Below are 24,212 nucleotides of genomic sequence, written 5' to 3' on the forward strand. Positions count from 1 at the left end.
TCAACAGCTTTAAAGATGCAAACAGTCTCTCCAACAAGCACTCTTCCTGGCTTGTATTCAGGACCTTTAGATAGGATTCATAGTAGTGGGCTCTTTGGCTCCCAGCCATAGCCCCTCTCAGCAGAAGTAGTTTGCAAGACCCTTCACTGGCCACTGTACCCTAACCACAGTCAGTGTCACTAATGTTGAGGGTGGAAGCAAGCCAGGAAGTAGAATTTAGAAAGAGAGGACACTGGTCCTGAACAGTTAAAGAAAGGGAAGTGGGGCTGGCAACAAATAAATTAGCATAACAAAATAGACTACTGGGATCTAATGAAGTGGAAGAGACAAAGAATGGGTCTTTACCAAATGAGCCAGACCTTGAAAGAAATAAAATGCAAATACAACAGCTTGCTTTTCAGACATGGAAGGTCTACCTACACCCAGTAACATCCTGCTTTCTGTCAGGTATACCAGTCCCCAAAACTGTATAAAAACCCAAAAGTCCTAAATACTTATGATGTCCAACTTAAGGACCATCTTTCTCCAATTAACAGAGATTTTTTTCTTTTATTGTTTCTAATACACATACATTTGGTCATTCCATATCACTTGCTGTTTTGTCAACTTCAATCTTATTTGCTCCAAAACCAGGATTCAAGGGCTAAATTCAATTATAGTATCTTCATCTTACACTGTAAATATTGCTAGTATCACTTAACTAGCAGATTGTTAAAAAACAATGTGAGTTATACGCATCAAAATAGTTTGTCACAATTCATAACTGCTGAAAAAAATATGGTAACAGTGAAGTATTTGAATCTTACACAGAATTACAAAAGGAACACTTAAATTAAGGTCAAATATGTGTATCAGTTAGTAGCAATTTAAAAGTTAGTCTGTAATCTCAGTGCTTGGGAGGCTGAAGCAGAGGATCCTTGTGAGTTTGATGCCACCCTGGGCTACAAGGTGAGTTCAAAGCCAGCCTCAACTGTACAGTGAAACCCTGCTTCAAAAAGACCAAATAAATAAATAAAGTTAATGTGAAAAAAAAAGAGTACTTGTAGTATTTTCTTTATTTAACCAAAGATAGATCATAATGTACATTATATATAAATAAACCACAAAATGCAGTAATATAAGGGGGGAAATTCTTTGAAGTAAGTTTCAATGTCCGTAAATATCTTACTTTAATACTTACCTGTAAAAATAAGTAACCGGGCAGTACATTGTCAAATGATGGGCTCAGATATATTGGTTCTGTCATTCTTATACCTATACCTCTGAAAAATAGGAAACCTAACATTAACCCGCATCAATTACACAGCATCATTTCTCAAACATGTCAAGTATAAAATGATTTGCCTTTTTATAACTTTTACCTAACATGTAAATAATTAGAACAGTGCTGTGAATCGGTTTTGAATGTTGACCTCAAGGAGAGGCCAGAATTAAAAAGGATAAAATGGCAAAACTTTGACTTGCACAAGAGTTTCTTTAGAATTCTGGATAAATTAAAAAGTAAAGAATATCTGATTGCAGAATTGTCCTAATCTTTCCAGTAACCAACATATAACCACTGTTAATAACTTTCCAGTCAACAAACATTTCTTGACTATTGAGTTTATGAGGTACTATTCTAGGTACTTGTATAAAAGCTGAAAAAATTCCTAGAGTCCTGCTGGTGCTAAGCAGTGACAAGCACAGTACTACTCTCATCTTTTTATAGAGTAACTGTCCAGGGCAGACTTAATTGGAAGATGATCTTTTCTACGTCTGTCCCACTTCATGAGTGGCAGTGTTGCTGATAAACAAGGGAAGGGCCAGGCCATGGGGAGGCAGTGACATGCACGGCAATCACAGAGGTGACCAGAGACCACTGAGGGCAGAGAGAGCATATACACATTGTTAGAGAAAGCCAACAACTTTATTTTTAAATGGCTGCTTTCTTCTCCCACCAACAAAGAAAACATTATTCACAGCCTGGCACCTCAGTGTAATTCCTATAAGCCCAGCGACTTGAGAAACTAATGCAGGAATGCAAGTTTGAGGTCAGCCTGGGAAACCAAAGAGAGATTTTGCTCATAGTAAAATGCAAAGTGGCTGGGGATACAGTTCCATGGTAAAGCTCCTGCCTACCAATATTTAGGCCCTGGTTATAATTCCCAGTACTGAGAAAGAGAAAGACGGGGAGGGAAGAGGAGGGCAATAGAAAGAAGGAAGGAAAGGGAAGGGAAGGGGAGGGAAGGGAAGGGGAGAAGACTACTCAGCAAAGTAACTGTAGCCAGGACATCAAGTAAGCAAATGAAAAGTATACCACTAATAATTACTAACACACGCAATCAAAATACCAGTTCTTATTACAGATCCACACACAGCCAACAGCTACATAATCTTTATAGTCACAAAGCCTTCTAAGAACAAAATCAGTTCTTGGCTGTTTATAAAGTATTACTGTCACTGGGCTGGGTCTGAGGGTTCCTGAGGCTGAAAATAAGGAACTTAACTCATTTACTTTTTAAAAGTGATTCTGTAGATTTGTTGACTCCTGTCATAGAAAAAGAATTTTCAGGACTCATCAATAAAAGAGGCCAGAGAAGGTTTGATTAGAGCTAAGAGAATGCTTTCAAGAATGGAGTGTGGAGGAGGCTGGGGATTTAGCTCAGCGGCATAAGTGCCTGCCTTGCAAGCGTGTGGTCGTGAGTTTGATCCCTGGTACGGGTAAACATACAAGAGTGGAATGCGGGTGCTCAGAAAAATGAGGCAGCTACCAGCTGGAGCAGGGCACATTTAAAGGCTGCCTTCAAGACGGTGATCCAGGGCATGTATTCCCAGTCTGCTGGGTTACAGGGCCCGCCATCCTCTGTGGCACATGAACTGAAGTGGAGATTTGCTGTTTGGAGTTAGGACATACTGTCTCCAAAGCAGCTGCTTTTTGGGTTGGAGGACAGGGCGATTTGCAGAAGTACCTAGTGTCTGGGGACAGGTTATTATAAAGGGCCTTTAGAAATTTAACATTAAATTAGGATGGAAGGAGGGTGACATAAACTAGAGTGGCCTCCAGAAGCAGGAAAACAGCTTGTCTGGAAGCCACAGTTTTTTTTAAAAGTAGAATTTTAAAATCTCAACTTCTCAGTCTCCTTTCTACTTAGTTTTATTTCTTCTATCCTAATCTCATTGCTCTCCATTCAATGTTCTGTTTCTTTAGAAGAATTAATTTGAAACATACAGAAAAACCTCTGCAACATGGGAAAGTGACCAGGGTTCTAGTCTAGTTCTGGACAGACAAATTGACACGGTTTTGTAGGTTGTTAACCTTGGAGCACTGGTGCTGTCTACAGCATTCCTAACACAAGTAAAATATGAACCTAGTTTATCTATGAATTTATTCAGAGCCACAAGTGGCTAGAGGTAATTTAGAAGTAATTGTATCTTTATTTTGGATTGAATAAATCCAAACATTATGAGTGTTGGTTTTATGGTACAAATATTTTTAATTTACATTAAAATTATAAATTTTTCTGACTAAAATGTTAAACAGATCTAGATGAGTCATCTAACTCACTTTCTATCAAGATAAGCTTCAATGTTCTTCAAAGACATAAAAATTTTCAAATCATTAAAATTCAAAAGGACAAGTAAAATCATTTAATAATTACATTATGACTAGTCTTAATTGGACTTTTAGTCTCATCTTTCACCCTTTTTAAAATAGTAAGATTTTTTCCAAAAATCATGGAACTATGGATAAAATATTTTCCTATTGAATTAACATTAAAGACGTATTCATACAATGCAACCAGATAAATTTACATTATTTTTAATAATCTTGATACATAGAAAGCATGTTTGTTTCTCCCATAACACCCAGTGACATACTTCAGTTCGCATAGGCCACTGAAGATTTCTTTGCGGCTTCGTGCAGAAATTCCATTTCCAAGAAACACTTTTGTTCCATCAAACTCTCTGGCTCCTTTCTTACATTTCCCTTTAATATCGGAGTACACAGAAATAACATCTCCAGCTTTCATAACTAAGGAAAGGAGAAAATCACGTTACAGTGATCTGCTCTTTGGCAGGATAGTAGTCTCTAAGTAGAATGGGAATCTCTAAGAACATCAATAGTGGATGAGCACGTCAGGCTTGCTCATTAATCTATGAGCAAAAACACATTACAGAAAACTTTACATGCATACCTAATTTGCTCATCCTTATCAGATAGTCCTTATTGGCGATATTAAATGCAAAGCTTGGAAAATACCTTTTCGAAAACTGAAAAGCATCTCAGTAAAATAAAATGAACTTCCCATTTAATAATGCACGAGAATTTTAGAGAACCATTTACCTTACAGTACTTACAGCTCGAAGCTGACACAATTCCTGGAACATACACGTGGGCTCCTCGCAACACTGCATTGCCACACTGCGCCCCCACAACAGCTTCACACTGCTGCTTTTTTATGTTCTTTCTAGTTAAGAAAAGAGAAATTATTTAACAAAGTAAGAGTCTTCCTTTGGCTATAAACTTTTTCAAAGTTTCAATATAAACTCTATAAAAATACTATTAGACTGAATTGTCATGAATAAATGAGGAAAAGAAAGCTGAAAAAAAAAAGGGGGGTGTAGAAGAATAGTTATCAAAGGGGAGGAAAGAAGGGAGAATGGGCACTTGAAAGAAGAAAACTTCCAAAGAGGTCCATCTGGGGGAAGGCAGGCGAGTGGCACAAGAAATTGGTTAATCACTGAACAAGCATTACTTGTCCTAGAATAGCATAGGAGGAAAATGACCTTCTGTTGCTTTCAAAGACTAAAAGAGTACAATACACAAGGTATTAAAAATATTGCTATAGTGATAAATTGTTACATGATAAATTATGAATCAACTGTGTTCCATTTTCTTTCACGATGTCCAATTATCAAATCTCAATCAACTTCACAACTTTATGATATGCAGGATGTTCCTGGGCCTATCCATTCACACTGCTGCTTTTCTGTCTTTCTTTTTTTTTTTTTTTAAGACAGTAGGGACCAGGACTTTGGCACTAAACCACACCCACAGCCATTTTAAATTTTTTATTCTGCTACAGGATCTCGCTCATTTGTGCAGGTGACCTTGTCTCAACCTCCATCAGGGCTGGGACTGTAAGCATGTACTGCTGTGGCTCTTTGCCTAGTTCTTCAAGATGCAAAATAGGCCATTGAAAATTTCTTTGTGGCTTAGTGCCTACAATCCTCCAAGTTCTAAAATACGTCACTGTCTTTCCTCCCTTTGTACTACTTTACATCTCAGCAAGACACGATTTCAATAACCATTTAAAATATAACTCATGGAGCTGGCATGTGCCACACGCCTCCCAGCTACTCTGGAGGATGAAGCAAGAGGATCACCTGAACCTGCAAGTTTGAGTAGCATTAAAAAAAAAAAAAAAGCACAAAGTCTATGTTTAGTCTTCTAAACTCTAGACTAGCATTTCTAGCTACTCGCAGGTAGCTACACATTGATGCTCCACCGCTACTTGACAAGTCTGAAACAGTATTCACTTTTTCTCTTTCAAATCCTTGGAATGACCCTAAAACTTTTCACTGTATATTTCCAATTGTTTTCCTTCCTTCCTTTCTTTCTTTCTTTCTTTCTTTTTGGTAGGAGGAATCGAACTTAGAATCTCACACTTGCCACACAAGCACTTGTGCTGCTGACCTATATCTCTGGCCTAATTCTTTTTTATTTTTATTTTTATTTTTATTTTATTTTAAAGAGATTAAGACAAAACAGGAAATAACAGAGCAGATCAGAACAGAACAATGTAAGCAAAACAGTATTTCATCAGAAGACAACCCGTAATTAACAGTAACTACCACGATGTTTCTTTGAAATAGTTGAGTAAAACTTCATATACAACAGTATCAAACATAACAATATAGTATAAAAACACTCAAGAGAATGAGAGTATTACAGGGTTTTCAGAACCAAATAACAGAAAACAAACAATGGCTACTATATTATCTCATTTTCCATAGGAAATTTGTTTATACTTTCACACGTAATATAATCCAATAAAGTGCAACATGATAGAGCCAATGGAAACCCAAGAGCAAGAGCATGATAGGACTTCAGAGTAAGATGATATTATATCAGTACTGGCTATTATAATGACTTGTTTCTCTCAAATTAGCTGTTCATACCATCGCAGATAATAAAATCAAAAACCAGGACAAATACACTACCAACTGCAATTATCATAAGGCTTCAAAACAATGCAATGGGGAATCATGATTACCCTAAATTCTTATGTACTCTTAGTATTTCTTACACTAAAGAGACTACAGTATTTATACATGAGTTTGACTTATTTCCCTTATGAGTATGGTCTCAAGTTGCCCCCATTTATAAGTAAATATCTCAATGTGATCATTCTTAATAGCTGAGTAGTACTCCATTGTACAGAAATACCACATCTTTTTTATCCATTCCTCAGTTGATGGATATTTAGGTTGTTTCTAAGATCTGGCTAATTACAAATTGTGCTGCTATAAACATGGGTGCACATATATTACTGTGGTATGATGCTTTTAGTTCTTCTGGGAATATGCCCAGAAGTGAAATAGCTGGGTCAAATGGGACTTCCAATCCCAGATTTATGAAGAATCTCCAGACTGACCTCCATAGTGGTTGCACCAGTCTGCACTCCCACCAACAGTGCAGGAGAGTTCCTTTTTCCCCACAGCCTCTACAGCATTTGTTGGTAGTTTTCTTGATCTTGGCCATTCTTTCAGAAGTAGATGGAATCTCAGTGTTGTTTAAATTTGCATTTCTCTAATGACTAACGATGAACATTTTTTCATGTATTTGCCATTTGTATTTCTTCATCTGAGAACTGTGTATTCATCTCAGATGCCCACTTTTGGATTGGGACCTTGAGTTTCGGGGATCTGATTTTTTTTTAATTTTTATGTGTTTTAGACAGAAGTGCTTTGTCTGAGGGACAGTTCACTAAGATTTTTTCCCAGTTTGTGGGTTTTCTTTTCACTATGCTGGAGATTTCTTTTGACATGCAGAAACTTTTTAATAAGATGTGATCCCAGTTACTGATTCTGGGAAGTAGTTCCTGTACGGTTTGATTCCTGTTCATGAATTCTCTACCTACCCCTATGTCTTCAAGATGTTTACCTACTTTGTCTTCCAAAAGATTTAGTGTTTCTGTTTTAATATTCAGATCTTTGACCCATTTAGATTTTAGTTCAGAATATGGTGATAGGCATGGGTCTAGTTTTAATTTTTGGCATATGGAGAGCCAGTTTTTCCAGCACCATTTATAAAAGAGACTGTTGTTTTTCCAGTGAACGTGTTTGGCCCCTTTATCAAAGATAAGGTGGTTGAATAGGTTGGTAGTTGTGGTTGTAACTTCAATTCCATTGATCTTCAGATCTATTTTGATTCCAGTACCATGTTGATTTTATTATAGTAGCTTTGTAGTATAATTTCAATTCAGGGATTTTGATGCCTCCTGCCTTGCCTTTGCTGCTTATAATGGCCTTCACTATTCTATGTCTCTTCTGGTGAAAGATGTATTTTAGGAATGATTTCTCTAGGTCTTTGAGGTATGTTGATGGTATTTTCACTGGGATTGCATTGAATCTGTGTAACTGTTTTGGGAGAATGGCCATTTTCACAATATTTATTCTCCCTGTCCATGAACAAGGGATGTCCTTCCATTTTCTGAGATTTTCTTTGATTTCTTTTTTTCAGGGTATTTTAGTTTTCCCTGTATAGATCTTTTATTTCTTTTGTGAGATTAATTCCTAAGTATTTCATTTTTTTGGATGCTAGTGTGAAGGGTGTGGCTTCTCTTATTTCTCTCTCCGTAATTTTGTTGTTAGTGTATAGAAACGCTGTTGACTTCTGAGCACTGATTTTGTATCCAGCTACACTGCTTAATTTATTATATCTAGGAGTCTTTCAATGGAGTTTTGGGGGTCTTCTATGTAGAGTATCATGTCATCTGCAAATAATGATAATTTAACTTCCTCTTTTCCTATTTTTACCCCTTTTATTTCTCTCTCTTGTCTAATTGCTCTGGCTAGTATTTCCAGTACTATATTGAATAGGAGCAGTGATAAGCAGTGTGCCTGATTTTAAGGTAAAGTCCGGCCTAATTCTTAATAAGGCAGTATTATCTACTGAGACAGCAAATAAGTCTTAGAGCTATGGTCTAACGGTATCTGCCAAAATGCATGGATTGGAAACTTAATCCCCCATGCAACAATAATGGGATGTTGCTTTTGGGAGGTATTTAGGGGAGAAAATTATTTTTACATTTTTAATCATTTAAGAAAACTGATTTATGGCCACTACCAGAGAGCTCACAATGAATTAATGCTGCTACAAAAAGGGCTTTCAGAAATGTGTGCCCTCCTTCTTGACTTTATATGCTCCACCACTGGAGGACACAGCAAGAAAGCTGTCACCAGTGCCTATACCTTGATGCTGGGCTTTTTCACCACCAAAACTATGCAGAATTTCTTCTTTATAAATTAGTCTCAGGGATACTTTTAGAGAAGCGAAAAGCGAGAATGATACCCAGCACAATCTTCAAGCCCTAATTCCTAAAAGTAGACACTCTATGAGTCACTAGGCCATGCTTTCCCCTTCTGACAGCCTCCTGGGCCCATTCTCTGACATCAGACTTGCATCATCTCTTAATCAATTACAAAGCACACTTTGTTCCTTTTACCTTGATTGGTTTCCAGATTTTCCTTCCACCTCTAGTGTTCTGCAGCTTCACTCTGAAGTATCACTATATGGATTGTTTTGCTTTGAGACCTGTAGTTCTAACAGTAATAGTTCTAACAATCCTGGAAAATACTTAATCATCACATTGTTTTACTACTGTTTTCCCTCCAATATTTCTATAAGTGGCACTCATTAGAAATGTGAAGAAACTTCTTTCCACTATGTGATTTTTATTTTTGTATTTTTTTCTCTGCTGCATTTTAAATAATTTCCTGGGTTATCAACAAATTCAGTAACTATAATTTGGGTCTAGTTTAACTTGTGGAATATTTTTAATTTTAATGCCTTTTTTATTTCCATAAATTCTGTATCAGTTCTACCTTTTCTCCTCTCAAGTCTTTAATCATTTAAGAAAACTGATGTATGGCTACTACCAGAGAGCTCTATTTGTTTATGTTTTGGGAGAAATCTACCTCTGTAATTTATTGTACATGCTGATTTTCACTCTTGGTGATTTGATTTCTCTTAACAAATGAGAAAGTGTGTAGCTTGGATTCAAAGTGCATAGTGACAAATGTTTGTACTTGGGAACCTGAAGCAAGTGGACTTCAAGTTCAAGGGCAACCTAGGCTGTGTATTCTGTCTCCAAAAAACAAGAAAAGAAAGAAAGAGGAAGTGAAAGAAGGAAGGGTGGAACAAGAGAGAGGAAAGAAAAGAGGGAAGAGAGGGGGAACTAAAAAGGGAAGGGGGAAGAGGGAGGAGGAAAGGAGAAGTTTACCACTCCAGGATGGTTTTGCTAGGCTTGTGCCAAGTACCTCAAGAATTTCATGGGACTAAATCTTTATGTCAGTTTCCTAGACTGTAAGTTTCAAGATCATTTGAGTAGCAAGAGTTTGGAATTAACACCTGTATGATGTACAGAATCACTGTTCTGAGTTCTTACAATTATTTTTTTTCAACCCCGAGAGAAACTTCCTCACCACACCTTTACATTGACAGACACTTCTCAACCCTTGTATAACACTTGTTATTAAAATCAAAGACTAGAAATTTAGAAAACCAACCAGCGACCTCCTTTCTAATACCCCACCCCCTAGTATCAATTCACATGCTTATTACTGTTTTTTGGTTATTCATTTCTAATGCCTAAATAATTCACTTACTTTTTAATCACTCAGCTATGCATTTTTATAGTTTATTTAGCATTCCTTAGTATACAAAATAGGAACATTTTCAGGTTATCTAGTTTAGTGGACTATATTGAAACCAAAAGAGAGAAAAAGCTTCATAACTTGCCTCTAGTTCTATAATTTATCTTCTGTAAAAAAGTTGAAATTTTGACTGTATCCTGATGTAACAAACTCATTTAATACCACGATCCACTATATGGACATGTGTGTGGACATACATCTATCTGTAACAAACATTCCCTGAAACAATACTTTCTCTACGTGAATTGTAATAACATAAAATATTTGACTTGCTTTAGAAAATGATCATTAAAGACCATTAAGTTAACTTTACAACCCACTAATGAGTAACTATTACCAATATATTTCTAAAATACAGGTCCAATCATCATTTAATAAAACTATGATTCATGTATTACCCAGGAGGGGGATTCCTTAGTTTTTAAAAGCCCTTTATTTTCCTTTATATCTCACAGTCTACCTCTCCCAACTTCCACAGTCTAAACTTTCACTCATCCTTCTGAAAACTAATTCAGCTGCTAAGTTTGATCACTTTGGTCATAACCACCACTTTTAAATTTTTGTTATTTTCACTTACACCTTCTCTCTACTTCACATAACTCTGCCCACCTTACCCTATTAGCTTAATTTCTATTCATCCTTCCATTCAACTAAGAGAATGTCTGCTTAGAAAAAATCTTTACGAATTTCTGTGTATTTGGTCCTTCTTATTCTATGCTCCACTGGTATTTAATTTATACTTCTGCTATGGCAATCATAACACTGTGACTTGTACCAAAAATCCCTGCCTTTAGGCTGATCAACTGTGTCTCATTTTCTTTTAAGACTCTTGCATCCTTTTTTTTTTCTTTTTTCTTTTGGTACCGGGGATTGAACTCAGGACCTCATGCTTGCCAGGCAGGTGCTTATACCACCCAAGCTAAATCCCTGGCCTAACTCTTGCATCTTATACACAGCATAAATTTAAAAATAGGTTTTGTGACATTTTAAGAAAGTTAGGAGAGGAGCCAGGGATATAGCTCAGTGGCATTGCACCTGCCTGGCAAATGCGAGGTCTTGAGTTTGATTCCCAGTGCCAGGGGGGAGAAAAGACAGCAAAGAATGAAATCTGGAATGGACAATTGTGCAGAAAAGAGATAATATACCAGGTTTTTCTAGGCCTGGTGGCATATGTCTGTAATCCTAGCACCCAGGGATAGCTGAGTCAGGAGAATCACCCTAAAGTATTTAATGAGACCGTGTCTCAAAAAATGACCAGAACAACAACAAAGAAGAAAACTCAACAACAACAAAAGAAAAGCGAGCCTCAATTGCTACCCTTTGAAAGATTGGCCCTTCATTAGTGTTGGGGAATTTAGATGACAGGAGGACACCCCCTAGATATTCCTCGTTTAATGATCTGCTTGTTTAATGAATATTGGGAGCTATGATCCATCTTTTTCGGTACAGTTCTGTACATCTTGTCTATAGAGCCTCAAATGTCTGTTTTGTACAGCACACCATATTTATACAATACTAATTTTGCTCCCTGTACCGTGTAGTACTATATATAGTTTTATGTTACACATCACAATGCTGCATGTCAAGAATTATGCAAATGAAAGCAAAGTCTTCAAGTTGGAGGTTCCTTTGACTGTTTTGTTGTTCTAAATATTGTAATATACGCACTATACACAATTCATCATTTAATAAACAATTTATTTAACAAGCTAGTAGCAGTACTAGCCCTCCCATTAAAGAATGTCTGTATTAACTGGAAGAGTGGTTCATGATACAATGTAGTGTAAACAAGAAACCTTCACCAAGATGTTCAATTTTATCACCTGTGCTCACCAGCACAGAAGGTATGCTACAGGAAAAGATCTACTAAAAGTACTCTGAGAAAACATGTATCATCAGCTGTAGAGGTGTGCTCTTTACCCAGCCCATTCTGTCTAGTTCTTGAGCAAACTGTGAATCAAGGTGCAAATATTTCCAGTAGTGAGTGAAAAGCACCAAGGATGTGTTCAACATTTAACAGGGACCCTATGTATACAGTACAAAAAATAAAATAAACCAAAGGCAGATAAAAAATGTACAAAATAGGAAAATTTTCAAATGTCTCATTGTATTTTCAAAGAAACTACAAGGCTTCCAAAAAGGGTATAAGAAGAAAAAAATTAAAAAGTGTGAACTTGTAGAGTTCAGAAAATAAAGGATAATGGAAAGCATTATCCAGAAGCAGGGAGAGGTATCAATTGCTGAGATTTACTGAGTATCTATAATGTGCCATTCACTATTCTAAACTCACAAAATCTTGAAACTAGGAAGTGTTTTTAAACTCCATCTTAGAGACAAGAAAAGCACAGAGAACACAGACAATGTAGGTATTACTGACAAATGAGCCACTTCTGAATGAGTCCATGACTAAAACAAGCACAGACTTTAAGCACGTTTCCCTGTTGTACTCATTTACTCTGCGAACATGCTTACACGAGACCACAGATATACACGTCAACAGTTTTGGCAATAATGAAAATGAGAGAAAGCAATGTGTGTATCAATACAGTTTTATACATTGAAACATCTCATTGATCAAATATACTATTTATGTAGCTAGAATGAAATAGTGTTATACAAACTATGAAAAATTATAGGCAACAAGCAAAGATCAACATGAACTATTCTTGATTTTTAAATTATTTTCTAAAAATGTGTACAAATGAATGCACACTTGAATGTGTGCAGGTAAAAACCCAAAGACTATGAGAATTCAAATTCAATGCTTACAGAAGCAGAACGAGGAAGACTGATAGGAAATACAATACTTTCATGCTTATGTAAAATTCTAATTTTTGAACAAATTTGTCTTCATTTTATAAAGAAGGAAAAAACCCAATTAACTGTGTAATTATACAAAAAAATCTGTATAAAAGTAAAGAATAAAAGAGATTTGAGAGACTGAGAAGAGGCCAAATTTTAAACTTCATCAACTACAACTATGCCTCCTCATCAGGTACATAACCTTAAAACACTTGTGATTGTGATCCTCTCTAGCCAGCTCATTGGTTCAAAAGACATGACAGAAACCAGAATATCAGTTTCCTGGGAAGGAAGCAGGGTACAAGAGAATTTTCTGAGCTGACATAAATGCTCTGTAATCTTAGGTTATAGCCCATGGTTAGCCAACATCATTTATTTGGCAAAACTCATCAAACTGTATATATTAGGAGGGGCTGGAGATTTAGCTCAGCGGCATAAGCACCTGCCTTGCAAGCAAGCGGTCGTGAGTTTGATCCCCAGTACCGATTAAAAAACAAAAAAAACTGTGTATTATGGAGGTTTTCATTTTACAGTGTGTACGCCATATGAAAACTAATAGAAAAAGCCTACAAGAGGTCCCGTTTGACCTAGCTATTCCACTTCTGGGCATATTCCAAGAAGAACTGAAAACACCGTATCACAGTGATGTTTATAGCAGCACAATCTGTAACAGCCAAATCTTGGAAACAACCCAAATGCCCATCAACTGAAGAATGGATAAAAAAGATGTGGTATTTTTATACAATGGATTACTACTCAGCTAAAAAGAAAGATCACATTGAGGCTTTTATAAGTAAATGGATGCAACTTGAGACCATCCTCGTAAGTGAAATAAACCTGACTCACTTGTGTATATCCTGTATTGTCTCCCTAGTATAAGAAACTGAAAGAGTAAATAAGATACAGAGTCTTTAATAAATATTGAAAAAGGGTAAGAAACTGCTCAAAGAGGTAAAAATAACATAGGGAAAAACAGAAAAGGAGGAACAGAAACAAAGTAAGCTAAATTCATATATATACTTACGATTACTAAGATATTGTACTACTAATTCTATTAGTTCTTGGAACAGATAACATCCATAGGATTAGATCAATTTTGCATGACTGTATCTGGTAATTCAAATAAAAGTTATGAAGATAACTATGCAAAACAACAAAAACTGTTGTGTTCCTACTAATTTGTTTTGAAAGCCTACATTATTATTGTTTTGGCCCTTAGATATAGTTATTCATTTGTTGTTTTGTTTTTTCCTCTAATATAGAAAAGATAGATGTGTATGTATATGCCTATAATTTCACCTAAAGGGTTTACAAGAATTGATTTTAGTATGTGTAATAGTATGAACAACTATGATAGAAAATGAGATGCCATGGTGGCCATTGATGACTTCCTATCATTTTTGATTCAAAAGCCAATAATGCCTTTTTCTTGGGTTTTGAATGGCTTTAATCTGTTTTCAATTATTTGATTCCAACATGTATGAAGGTATGGACGGCCATTTTGAAGAAAACAAGAGACATCATGGTAGCCACTGTTCATTTCCTGCTGTCTTTTTCTGAAATCCTGTGTTACCTGCATTGTTTTACTCTGCTCTACTTTGTTCTGTTTTGTTTTGGTTTGCTTTGTTGTGTTTTATTCTGTTTAAAGTAAAAAAAAGAAAAAACCTACAAAATCGATGATTACAAAAATAATACATGCTTACACTAAAAGACAAAAACAATAATGTTAGAATTGAATATTCCTTGTGATTTATCCCCTTTTGTTCAATTGAACCCCCTCACAGTTAACCACTGTTAATAGCTGGGTGTGTTGTAGTTTCCAAACTTTTTCCACATATAAATATAAACACGTAGTTGTATCTAATGAAAAGATTATAATTACCTTAAGTACAGTAATTTGCTTTGGGTACTTAACAGATCATAAACATCTTAATTGTATATATAATTCATTGTAAAGGTCATAAAATATTGCGTAATGGATAAATCATAATTTTTTAAATCATTTTGCTATTGCTGACTACAACTTTAACAAAATGTAAATGTTTATATTTATTATAATTCTTTTAAATTTAAAAAATCGTACAGCATAATTAGGAACTTTAAATTGCTCCTTAGATACAAAACTTCCATTAAAATATGAAAGTGTATTTTTTATTTTAAGTATATGCCTTACCAATATATAAATGAGTATAACAGTATCTGGTGCACAGTAATTTAACATAATCGATGTATTATAAACAAAAGCTTCGGAACACTTTACCTATGAAAGTAGAAAATATGTTCCTTCATAGTTTCGTTGCATCTCAAAAGTTTTAATTTAGAATTGAAATCTCATAAGAAATACAAGTAAACACGAAATAAAACTTTTCAGAAAGTGGAAAAAATACTAATCACTGCATTACTTAGGTCTAAAATGTACTATGCTCAAGGTACTGGAGCCCACTCCTTGTCTTCTAGAGTATTTTCCATAATAAAGTTTGAAGTCTGTATCATGAATCTGTCTATAAAAAGCTGCTAACAATAGATGAACTCAATACTATTACTAACATTAAAAAAAGATGCTAAAATAGTGTTTTTTACAAAGAAAAATATAATTTTCAAAGGAAACAATCACAAACCTAGGTCCAATCACAGGAATAAGTAAGACATCCTCAAGGTCCGGATGCTGAAGAACAGGAACACTTAATCCATTAAACTGCTGTTAAAAATAAATACACAGAATTATAAAGCATTCAGTATTTTTTTTTTTTTGTCTTTTTCATTTTTATCGGTACCAAGGATCGAACTCATGACCGCCTGCTTGCAAGGCAGGTGCTTATGCCGCTGAGCTAAATCCCCAGCCCCTAGCATTCAGTATTTTTGATAAATTTCAACTTACAGATCCTGATACTTGACAGATCTACCATGACAGGGAAGCCTGAGCTGAGCAATTTCATTTTATCGTATAGGAAATAAAAAAGCATCTCAAAACATTTTATCATTCTGAGGAGTTATGGTTTAAATCTAAAATGTCCCCCAACAGTCTCGTGTGCTCAGAAGTGGACGCCAGTCAGAAGAGACTAATTATGTAGGGGCACGAGCTGAAAGGGTATATTCTTGTCCCTTCTCCCTCTTCCTGTTGCTATGAGTTGAGCAGCATTCATTCACTTGATGTGTGAAGCTGTGAGAAGGCAAAGGTACAATAAAGACCCCAAGTAGGTGCACATGCCAGGTCATGGATTCTCTGCTCAGAAAAGCCACAGACAGCAAGCAGAGCCAGCCCAAGAGTGGACACGTGGTCTGTAACTAGCAAGGCCATAGTGGTCAGGCTGCCCAAGACCTTTGGAGGTCACTTCGGCCCACAACTTGCCCCAGGTGCTAGATACGGAGTTACAGCACTTAAATGTTTGCTCTAGTAGTTTTTGGTCTTGCTTTGGTGTGATTCATTTCTATACTGTCATTCCTTCCTGTAGGAACGGAAATGTCTACCTTATACTGTATGTTTTGATTTCTATAGGAGCGTACTGCTAAAAGTTTGCTTTGAGTTTCAGAGGTGACTTTGGACTTTTCAGCAATGCTGCAGTTAAGATTGTGCTTACTCCTAGTAATGGAGTAAGTACATTTTGTAATAAGGAGACAGACATACACGTTTTGGGGCCAAGGAGGGACTTTTATGATTTTCATCTAAAATGTCCTCCAAAAGTCTCATGTGTTTGCAGGTAGGCCCTGTTTGGAAGAGATGAGTCATTAGAGGCATGACCTGGAAGGATATATGCTGGTTTCTGTCTCCTCCCTTGTTTTTCCCCTTCTTGGCTTTTTCACAGACTGAACAGCTTTTCTCTGCCTTGTACCAGGCTAATTATGGGCTGGATTCACTGTGATGCAAATAAACCCCTCCTTAAAACTTTATTCAAGGGATACTGCATCCAGCAATGGAGAAGTTAATACATGAAGTATCTTGACTTCTAACACTCAATTTTGCCCACGGTTTGGCTTTACAAACACAAGCGATGTTTACCTTAAGTAACTTTCGTTGCAAACTATCCAAGGGCTGGACAGAGTGGCACACCCCTGTAAGCCCTACACTTGGAAGGCTGAGGCAAGAGGACTACAACCAGTTCAAGGCCAGTCTGGGCTACATAAGTGACTTCAAGGGTAGCCTGCACTATACAGCGAGACCCTGTCTCAAAAACAAAAACTATATAAATGCACTGTTCTGTAGACTAGAAAAATTTATCAACTTAAGATTCTGAAAAAAAATTTTTTTCCTTGTTTTAATGTACCTACATTTCTGTGAAGTCACCACCTTTCCTGACTTCTTCCAGAGGATATTTCAGAAGGTAACCATCCCTAATACACAGCTATGAAGTAATTTAAAGGGTACGCTCCTTCTCATTCGATCAAACCCTTCTTCCACTTTCCCACACTCCATTTTTGGGGGGTTTTGGTTTACTGTTGTTTTGTTTTGAAGACAATGTCTTATTATGCAGTGCAGGCTGACACCAGGCTTACAGCAATCCTCTTGCCTTAGCCTCCTGAGTGCTAGAACTACAAGCATGGTCCACAGCATCAGCCTCCCTCTCTGTTTTGCTAGCCTTACATTCACAACTATAGAAAACAGATCTTTTCTAGTTCCCCAGCTCCTTGATTTTTCAGATGATGTCTAACTATTTTGTCCAGACTGGCCTTGAATTTGTGATCCTCCTGCCTCAGCCACCCCAGTGGCTATGAAGTTGTACCTCCACACCCAGCTAGAAACATTTCATATGGAAATAAATTCTTCTCAATCTAAGGTCTTTCTCCTCCCCTTTCTATCAGGAGCATTTAGATGAAACAAAACTTTCATAAAATCGAACACATTATCATATTTTTTTCCCTATTTGTTTCTGCCCTCTGTTATTTTTAAAACAGCCTTACTGAGGTATAATTTACATACCAAAAACTTTGCCAATTTAAAATGTTTAATGATGTTTAGTAAATGCATACATTTATCAAAATCCAATTTGAGATCATTTCTATCACTCCAACTAAGATCTCTCCCATTTTAGGTCGATCCTTTTCCTTGTTCCCAGATAATCACTAATCTTTCTCCAAAAATTTATTTTCTGGATATTGTATATAAATGGACTGCTAAAGTATATGGTATATCTTATCTTGCTTCTTTCACTTAGTTTTTGAAGTTAATCCATGTTGTGGCATCTGAGTAATTATTTGTAACACATACATTCCTACTGTATGAATAGTCTGCATTTTATCTGTCACTGGTTGGTGGAGATTTGGATTGTAGCCCTTCTTTACTATCATAAATAATGCCACTGTAAACATTCACGTTTGAGATTTTGTAGGCATATGCTCTTGGACCCTTTCCCATTTGCAAGAGATTCCACCGTCTCTTTCTAGCCATCCTTTTTTGTGCTCTGTTTGTACTCTGCCTCAAATGAGAACTATCATGTTCTTTAAGCTTGCATGTTTGATTTCTCTAGCATTGTATCCAGGTGCACCCATTTTCCTACAAATCTTTCAAACGTGTCCTTTATAGTCATCATGTAAGACGTCACACTTTCCTTATGTAATCGTCTGTTGATGGATACACAGGCTGTTTCCAAGATTTAGCTATTAATTATGCTGTTATGAACACTGGTATGCAGGCATCACTGTAGTACAATCTTTATCACTAGTTGATATTCATGCCAACAGTGTAGGAAGTTTTTTATTTCACCACAACCATGCCAGAATTTGTTATTTTTGAATTCCCTAATGATCAACATTCTTTCTAGTTTAAGGTGGAATCTTAGTATTGTTTTAAGTAGCATTTCTCCATTGGTTAGGGATGTTGAACATGTTTTCATTTATTTGTTTAGTACTTGTACTTCTTTCTCTGTAAAGTGTCTGTTCATTTCACTTGCCCTTTCTTGATTGGGTCATTTATTTTAGCAATGGGTCAAAAGATTATCAGCAAGAGGGAGGGGGTCAGTAGAATAAATATTTAGGAAATCAAATAATCTAAATGAATGTAAACATTACACATGTCATAAACATGAGATTAAAATATCAACAACAAAAATGGGGAAGGGGATTCAGAAGGAGGGAGGGAAGAGTGAAAGGGAGGATTTAAAGAAAGAATGAAGCTCTATTATTTACATGTACCCACTTCCCAAAATGAATAAAAACTGCATGAATTGCAAAGATGCATTATTAAAAGCAAAAGAATTTGTCTGGATATATGTCTACTATTTTCTGGGTAGGTCTGTAAGAATGGAATTGCTGGGCTGCCGAGTTTTAATACTTTTTTAAAGGTTTCTTTTTTTTAATTTTTTTTTTTTACTGGTACCAGGGATCGAACTCACAACCACGTACTTGCAAGGCAGGCGCTTATGCCGCTGAGCTAAATCCCCAGCCCTTTGTTTAATATTTTAAGAAATTAACAAATTGCTTTTCAAAGAAGTCACACTATTTGACATTATAAACTGGAAGATACGAAGGTTCCAGTTCTCTTCTGTCCTTGCCAGCCAAATGAAATGTGTAATTTTTTAAATTTGTTTGCTGATATATAAAGAACTAAAAAAACCAGTCCTCCAAGATTTAAAGACACAATCCAAAAATGAGCATCTGAGATGAATGCATACTTCTCAGAAGAACAAATACAAAAAGCAAATAAATATGTGAAAAAATGTTCAACATCACTGGTCATTCAAGAGTTGCAAAGAGAGTCCACCTCACCCCAGAAGAATGGTTATCCTCAAGAAACCAAGCAATAACAAATACCGTAGAGCCTGTGGGGAAAAAGCGAACCCTTTTCCACTGTTGGTGGGAATGCAGACTGGTACAACCACTGTGAAAATGGGTTTGAAGTTTCTTCAAAAAATGAAGACTAGAGGTCCTATTCGACCCAGCCGGTAGAATTTCATCCTACTATAGCAATAGATACGCCCCATGTTTACAGCAGCACAATTTATAATAGTCAGATCTTGGAAATAACCTAAATGCCTACCCACTGAGAAATGGATAAAAATGATGGGGTTTCACTCAGCCATAAAGAAGGAAAACTGGAGACTTTTATAGGTAAACTGATGCAACTTGAGACCATACTCATTAGTGAAATAAATCACACACCTATGTGTAAATATTATGTTGTCTCAGCATGAGAAGCTGAAAAGAACAACATATGTATATGGAGATGAACATAAAAAATAGTTAAACTAGTTATACTACTGATTTCTCTGAGTTCACTGAAGAGAAAGATTTGTGCTGGTATTATTCAGGCAATTGTCTTGTGCTCTGGGTGAATGGTTTGGGGGTGACAATGTACAATATACCACTGTTGCTCCCTGATTGATGTGTTTTGAATTTTTTTAGTTTTTTTTTCTTCTTTTTCTGTCAAAATAAAATGGATTTGGAAAAATAAAAATAAGAAAAAAACTTGTTCAAACAACTTTGAGGAAAAAGCACTGAATATTACACTAGTCTAGATATCTCTATAGGACATATGTGGAATTTTGAATGGAATTTTGAATGGAGAAACAAAGATTTAATGTCTAATTCTCCCAAGTCTTCTTTCCAATTAGATTCAGAAACAGCTCTACCACAGTTTCTTGCCCCGTGCCTATCACCCAGGCTTTCCTATCCAATTTTAACTTTTGGACTAAGGAACTAAAAGCCTAGTGACTCGTCTGCTCCAACTCTGACCCCAGTTCATGAGATCTTATATCCCTGTCAAATTGGTATAGCAGAATGCCCAAGTTCTACACACAATTTATTAAATATGAAACTATGGACCTGCATACCCCCAATTGCTCTCTGCACAATTTTTAAATAGATTTTAAAATAGATTACTTATATTGTTTTATTTTCTGATTTTATTAAAGATAACAAGGTCCTTTAATATCTATCTCTTAATTCAATTAAAAAGTTAACCGTATGAGAGCTACCTAAGTATTCCCTTTACCAGACATTATATAATCGGCCCTACTCATTACTTTCTGATTATAAGATAACAGGTTCAGAATGATCCTTTTTGCATATATTTTAATGAAGAAGCAAGACTAAGAGGACTCGGGAATTTATCCTAAAATTTAATATATTCAAAATCAGAAGTTCATGGTTCAAATTCTAGTATTGTCACTATATATAGGCTCGATAAATAAAAAGTTCAAGACTCTCAATTTCCTCATTTATAAAATTAGAATATAGGGGGCTGGGGATTTAGCTCAGCGGCATAAGCGCCTGCCTTGCAAGCACATGGTCGTGAGTTCGATCCCTGGTACGGATAAAAAAAAAAAAAAAAAACATTAGAATATATCATTCTTCAACTTTTACTGAGGCACAACTAAGGATGTAGAAATCTAATTGAATACAACAAAAGATTTACACAAACCTTCTGAAATTCATCAAGCAACAGAGTTTCACATGCTGAACTGAGGTTAAATGTGTATTTACTCTAACAGTTGTGAATGAGGGAGGGTGTGACAGATGTTTCAACAGAGTTTCAAACTTCCTTTCTGCTGCTGCTTTGCCTAAAGTAGATACAACCTGAAATGAAAAGAACAAGTTAATGTTTTTCTTTCATCAAACAAACTGAAATAATCAGCAGAATGAGATTTGTTCCACCTAACGAAACAACTGTTCAGCTCCATTTCATGTTGGAGTTATCATTTTAGTGATAATTAACATTAAGGAAATAGTAACACTTCACAGGATTCTTGAATTGTGTTATGGTAATAAACAACATCATGTCTGACCATGACTGGTTTATAAAAAAAACACTGCCTCAACTGCAAAGCATTAACATTTTGAAAATATCAATATTTGCTGCATTTAGTCATATAAAAAAAACTGCCTCAACTGCAAAGAGTTTTGAAAATATCAGTATCTGCTACATTTATTCAAATAAATTCAAGATCTCATTCAATTATTTTTGTATGTCAACTAGTCAAAGCACTTCTGCAGAGCTGTTCACAAATATATTCAATAACAAACTACTTAGGAGCCATTTAAAATATTTGAAGTATAAACAATATTAATATATTCACTGTCATCCAAAGATTCCTCCAGGACATCAGTTTTTAATATTTTTTAAAAAATGTAACAAATACATATGGTCCATAAAAAAACTGGTTGACTAGCAAGCGTATCTGTCAGAAATGAAGGTATAAAGACCCAAACCACCAGCTTCCCTCACAACTAACTGAAGCTTTTCAAGCACGTATTTTTTGTTTTGTTTTTTTAAGACAAGGTCTTGCTTTGTAGTGCAGTGTTGGCCTCACACACGCAGATACCCTTGTAAGTTAGCCTCCCGAGTGCATTTAGAGAGGCACTCAACAAATTATTATTTTCACCCCAACGCTGGAGCATGCGATTTAAGAGAATGGGTGTGTTTCATATGCTGGATATTAGTTAAGAGCAGACATCTTTTCTTGTTCATTCTTGTAACTCCTTCACTGTTATACCCACTGACAGTTTTTCTTCTTTCCTACACCGTTTTTCTTCTTTCCTACACCGTATACCTTATTCACCTTGTTCTCAGCAGGCATTTGTTATCTGTGAGAAGACAATGGATTTTACTCACGTTTAGACAGACAACTGGTAAGAAACGAAGGCTGTAAAAAATTTCCCGTTAGACTTAATCTATTTCGCTAGGTCGTGTAATGTTTAAATTTTCGCAAATATTAAATATGTTAATCTGACCTACCTCCTTATTCATAAAGCCGTCTTTAAGATACTTCTCAACTTCAGGTCTTAAAGATATTTTAGGAAAAACAGGCATTTTTTTTTCTTGCTTAGTTCTTCGAGATGCTGAAAACGGTAGGTTTTCTTTCCAAATTGCAGACAGCAGTGTCTTCACAATGAGTAGCTACGCACAGTATAGGGACCACCAGGCATCCAGAGAAATCGCGCCGTTCAGGTCAAGCCGCGTAAGGAAACGCGTGGAGCCCTTCATGATTTCTCGAGTTTTGCCTAATTAGAAGCGGCCTCTTTGCCTCCAACACCCCAGGCTCCCGTCCTCGGCGGATGTTCAGGGAAATACCGCACTGGATGACAGTGACACGTTGCAGAAAGAATCAAACAAAATGCTGTGTGTGTGCCTTTTGGTTAACTGAACACAGTAGCGCATCATCAGCTCCGCCGCTCTGAGTATTACATCCTGGTTTCCGATCACGCCCCCCCCCTTTTGCCGACAGCGACTTTAAATCAGATATTAAGGTCTTTCCCTCTTTTTAAAGACCAGGGACGCAGCTGTCGATCTAGAAAGCCACGAGAGTCTCAAAACCTTTGTGAAGGGTGACTGTGGAGGGAGCGCTCACCAGCGGAAATTTCCCACTGCCCTATCTATCCTAGCATCTCCCAGGTGCTACCCGCCCACCGGAAGTGAGACCGGAGGAAACGCCACGTCAACGGGGTGGGTGGACTTAGTGCATTGACGTCACGCGTCGAATTTCCGGCGATGGGCGGTCTTCGGAGCCCAAGGAGGCGGGGCGGAGGCGGGGCTTGGCGCTGGTGGAGACTACTGTGGGTAGGTGGGTTGAGACCAGGGGACTACGGGTCGGCGTTGGGCACAGCGGACCCGAAACAAAGGACTCTCGGTCCACTCTCGGCGCGGCGTCTCGTCTGCTGTGGCTGAGCCGTTAGGTCGAGTGTGCGCGGCCGACCGGTGCCTTCGCCGCGGCATCTCGGTGGGCTCCTGCTCGGTCCCCACGGCCAGCGCCGCGGTGCGGGACCCGGCTCGGCGGCACCTGCTGCTTAGGGAGCCAGCGGCCCGGCCCCGTGCTCATGATGGGGCTGATTTTCGCTAAACTATGGAGCCTCTTCTGTAATCAAGGTGAGGAGAAGAGAGCTGACCCCGCAGGGACAGCGGAGGACGGTGCTCTGGGGACCAGGGCGCCCAGGACGCCGAGATGTGGCCCGGTGGAGGGGCAGCAGAAACTCGGTGTTTCAGACCGGAGGGCTGTGCCGGGGAGCCCTGGGGTGGGTAGAAGGGGGATCGGTGAGGAGTCTGCTGTCCCAGGATCCAGACTGGAGGCATTTTGGCCAAGCAAAGCAGGAAGCACCTAATGATGCCTCGAGGGCCTTTTCTGTCTCTTTCGAAGCTTCCTCGCCTTCTCTTTAGTTTTGGCTATAGTTTGCCTGCGAGAAACTTTCTTTTTCATTTGTTTTCTCTTTAATTTTTTTTACCGACTTGGTGTTGTTTTCCGGGCCGCTCTCTGGACCTTCACGTTCTTTCAGATGTTATCTGCTCTATAGGACGAGTTCTAGCGAGATACACGGTTTCTGGAATCATCATTGTACTTTTCCTGGTCCTATCGCCTTCTTTTCTTTTTATTGTTCTAGATGTTAAAAAAACTAAACGCTTTCGGTTTGTGTAAGGTGTTACGTAACGGTAATTAAGTTAGTCTAGACCAGGTTATGAGGCACCTGGCCGCTGCCAGTTCAAAGGGCCAAGAAGTTGTGCAACCTGTTCTGAGTCAGAATGAATTTGATGTGGGGTTTTCTACAGGGAGAAAACACCCAGATCA

The 24,212-nt window shown here is 37.3% G+C and overlaps 1 pseudogene; it reads right to left on the minus strand.

The window, feature by feature from the left end:
- The window catches only part of LOC134470341 (tRNA (cytosine(72)-C(5))-methyltransferase NSUN6-like), a 47,017-nt pseudogene extending 23,957 nt beyond the window's left edge, over positions 1-23,060 (minus strand).
- Positions 23,061-24,212: the final 1,152 nt, after the last annotated feature.

This window comes from Cavia porcellus, unplaced genomic scaffold, assembly GCF_034190915.1.
Source record: "Cavia porcellus strain 051 isolate PalLab524CR breed Dunkin Hartley unplaced genomic scaffold, mCavPor4.1 scaffold_27, whole genome shotgun sequence".
Lineage (NCBI taxonomy): Eukaryota > Metazoa > Chordata > Mammalia > Rodentia > Caviidae > Cavia > Cavia porcellus.